This window comes from Microtus ochrogaster, linkage group LG4, assembly GCF_000317375.1.
Source record: "Microtus ochrogaster isolate Prairie Vole_2 linkage group LG4, MicOch1.0, whole genome shotgun sequence".
NCBI lineage: Eukaryota > Metazoa > Chordata > Mammalia > Rodentia > Cricetidae > Microtus > Microtus ochrogaster.
In genome coordinates this window covers 22,792,433-22,796,230 of record NC_022030.1, presented here as the reverse complement: position 1 = coordinate 22,796,230, position 3,798 = coordinate 22,792,433, and the positions used below count along the sequence as shown (strand labels likewise).

The 3,798-nt window shown below is 45.8% G+C and overlaps 1 protein-coding gene across 5 annotated transcripts in view; it reads left to right on the top strand.

Annotated features, from left to right (window-relative positions):
• The first annotated feature begins 682 nt into the window (after positions 1-682).
• LOC106144172 (zinc finger protein 420) overlaps positions 683-3,798 on the top strand; it is a 48,913-nt gene continuing 45,797 nt past the window's right edge. For 2 of the 5 annotated variants that reach the window (XM_026786273.1, XM_013351550.2), the window contains exons 1-2: positions 683-811; positions 2,121-2,175. The gene's annotated coding sequence lies outside the window, so the exon portion shown is untranslated. The remainder of the gene's footprint in view (positions 812-2,120; positions 2,176-3,798) is intronic. The other 3 variants (XM_026786275.1, XM_013351551.2, XM_026786274.1) reach the window with 2 other exon arrangements.

The window sequence follows — 3,798 nt, the reverse complement described above, 5'->3', positions numbered from 1 at the left end:
AACTAGCTCTGTAGACCAGGCTGGTCTTGAACTCACAGAGATCCGCCTGCCTCTGCCTCCTGAGTGCTGGGATTAAAGGCGTGCGCCACCATCGCACGTATATTTTTAAACTGTGTCTAACAAAATAATTGGTTAACATTAGACATCAAAATTATCTTCCAAGCTTCATTTTTATGTAAAAGGTTCAAAATAATTTTTCATAAAAATAAAGACTATCAATTTTTCATTGTTCCCCATAGTATAACTCTAATAGAAAATGTCACGCCTAAATTACTTTTCAGATAAAGTGCTTACATTTTCCTGATCATCCAATAAGTATTCAAGGAAGAAATAACTCGACCATCATTTTTTCACAGTCAACACGATCGCACAGTCATATGCTGATGGAGCCCCTGGACTCGGTATGAGATACTAACAGAAGAAAAGCATATTTATATAATAAAAATCATCATGGCCAACTAGTGAATTATATCAGAAGTACGTAGTGACTATTCACGAGCAACTCGCTATGGCTGAAGTCTGTGTGGAGCAATCCCACAGAAGTATAAAATCGCATTGCCACCAGTACAGTTCATGTCACAGAGGTATAGAATAGCTAGCCGACTTTGCCGTTACCTTTCTGACGTGGGCCTACATTTCCCAGACTCCTCGCGTCCGGAACGCCGCTTCGGTTTCGTTTCCTCGCGAGAGTTCGGGGCACTTAGGTCGCGGGAGGGGAGTGTCTGTAGACGAGTTCGTTAGGCACCTCGCTGAGCCGGTGGTCCCGAAGTCAGGCGCTGCAGGCTGAACCCTGAGATGCACTCCCGTGGAGGTGGGCGTGTCAGGAACGCCTGAAGGATGTGTCTGTGACTTAGGTGGCCGTGTCTCCGCTGAGTGTGCTGCAAGCCTGCCAGCTTTGGGAGCCTGTTGCGACCCTGGTTTGTGGTTGGTGTGGTGTGTGTGATTGTGTGCTTGCCTGACTGGAGATGTTTCTTGACAGTGGTTGTGACAGCCCCACGTGTATCGCGGAGGAGAGGAAGGGTGTTGTTGTAACCAGGTGGTAGGGTGTGTGTGTGTGTGTGTGTCACTTGGAGGTTGTTAGACGTGCCTGGTGTCCTGTGCATAACTGGTTTGGCTGTGTAGACGGGTGTGATGGTAGTGGCGCTGAGATGGTCGCTGCTGGTTTCCGTGGCCTGTGACTTCCGTGGTTTTCCCATCTGGGTGATTGTCTGACGCGTGTGTGTGTGTGAGAGAGAGAGAGAGAGAGAGAGAGAGAGAGAGAGAGAGAGATTGACTGAGGGATTGTATATGCTGTTTTCATGAACGTCAATAAAATAGAATTACACCCTTGTAAAAGAGTGTCGTTGTCGCCTACAGTTTGTTTTTTGTGCATGTTTGGAGGATCCTGTTTAAGTGCTCAGTGTAGCACTAAACCATGAAATTGTGGCTCTAGCTATGTGGCTATGGAGATTTTATTCCATGTGACTTCGTGTGGTCTTTAGTATGTTTTGTACCTATGATCTTACCCTAGTTCGGTAGGGTACAGCGGTAAAATTTTGTTTGGAATTCATTTGGGGGCTGAATCTTTCGAAGGATCCTGAATTTCTCGTGACTTTGTGTCTCTCCCCAAATCCCTCCCAGAATTTAAGGACTTAGCCTCTGTTTGGCCACAGTGGTTACTCATCCATTCAGACATGGCCAGGATCGATTCGGCTCTGCCGTCCCCCCTCATCCCGCCTGGGAAATAGAGTTTTGTTGCTGGTTCTCAGTGCTCCTTGATCTTATAGCCAAGGAAATTCGCAGACAGAAAACCAGAGAATTGAGATTCCGAGTGAAGCTATAAGCCTAGTATTTAGATGATACTTCGTGATTCAATAGCACCCCAAGACAGGATGCTAGGAACGGGTTTCAGGAGTGGGAAATAATTGCTGTGGAGGCTAGAGCGCATGACACTGCCCTCTAGTGGGCAACTTTAAGTCTAGACATAAATCCAAGCCTGAAACAGCTTGGCCTTGTCCGTTTCCAATACTAGTCTCCGGACTTTGTATTAGATGCGGGATGGATTGTGGGGTTGGAGGGAGAGGGTGTAATTTAGACTATGACAGGAATGACATGGCATCTCGGTTTACTCTTTCTCTTAGGGTATAACACAGAAGAGAAAAGATGGCTGTTGTATGTTTAGAAGAAAAGTTTGAGGTAAGGAGATACTTGTTTCTATAGCTGCCTTTTTTGTCAAGACATAATCTTCGCTTCATTGTTGTTTTTATAAATATCTCTACCTATGTCTTCTCTTACAATGAGAACAAGGCAATTTATTTATTTATTATTTTTGAGGCAGGGCCTCACTGTCTGGTTTGAACTTCTTTGTATAGACCAGACTGGCCATGAAATCATAGAGACCCGACTTTAAAACAGAGAGAGAAATTGTAGTTCTGTTTTTAAAAACTTTATATATTTTTATTTTATATGCATTGGTGTTTTGTCATGGGTATCATGTCCCCTGGAACTGGAATTACAGACAGTTGTGAGCTACCATGTGGGTGCTGGGAATTAAACTCAGAACCCCTGGAAGAGCAGCAAGTGCTCTTAACTGTTGAGCTATCTCCCCAGCCCCATAGAGACCCATCTTTCTCTTCCTCCCAAGTTCTGGGATTAAAGACATGTGCTATGCCAACGGCTATTGATTTTTATAGTTTGAGATTAATAAAAATGTATAGTTGTAATAGATGTTTTCCAGTAGTGGTTAAATTTATAAAGAATGGATTTGATGCTCATGGAATGTAAGAGCACTCTTGTATTGTTTATCTTAACGTTTGAGGGGTTTTAGCTTTTTAAATTTATGTTTTTATCAACACAATCTTGTTGTACAGCGCAGACCAGGTCAAACTCTTTGGTTTTTCGAGACAGGGTTTCTCTGTGGCTTTGGAGCCTGTCCTGGCACTAGCTCTGTAGACCAGGCTGGTCTCGAACTCACAGAGATCCGCCTGCCTCTGCCTCCCAAGTGCTGGGATTAAAGGCGTGCGCCACCACCGCCCGGCCCAGGTCAAACTCTTGCCCCAGCCTTCATGAATGTGCTGCCCTATCTTTGTCTTCAGTTTTGTTTGCCTTTTATCTGTTTAGCTAGTAAATAAAGTTTTGTGGTTTTGTACTTGAATGAGTATGTTCCATGTGTACAACTAAGAAGATACTAAGGTCAGACATAAGCAAGGCCTCATACAGCATGAAAAGGCTCCATCCTTTTACAGATGAAGGTGGGATACAAAGCATGGGCAGGAGACGCTAACTTAATTAGCTCTCTGTAATCCTCAGCCCTTCTCTCTGAGCCACTGTGTTTCCATATCCGGGAGCCTCCCTATGTTTCTCCACGCCTGCTAAACTCATGATTTAATGATGACCCGATTTAATCTGCTCATTGCTACTCACGGCCAAAGGTGAACACGGCCCTGCTCTCCCCTGCTGCACCTGCTGGCTCCCTGGGTCAGAGTGATTCTGGGTGGGCATGGTGGCTATTGCCTCCTCAATCACCGTGCCTGGCTGTTAGGGGAGTTCTGGATGGGCAAACCATCTCCACACCTAGCATAACTTCTTGCTGGAGAGAAATGAGCCCTCCTTAGCCTGGGCGGATAATTACCCTCCCTGGAACAGCCTTGATTGGCTTCACTTGTGCAGTCCCATCAGCAATATCTTCTGTGACCCGCTCCCCTCTCCCCGGGGCAGAGCCTCTCAGAAGGTGTGTGACCCGCTCCAGGGGTGAGAGCCTCTCAGAAGGTGTGTGACCTGCTCCCGGGGTGAGAGTCTCTCAGAAGGTGTGTGACCTGC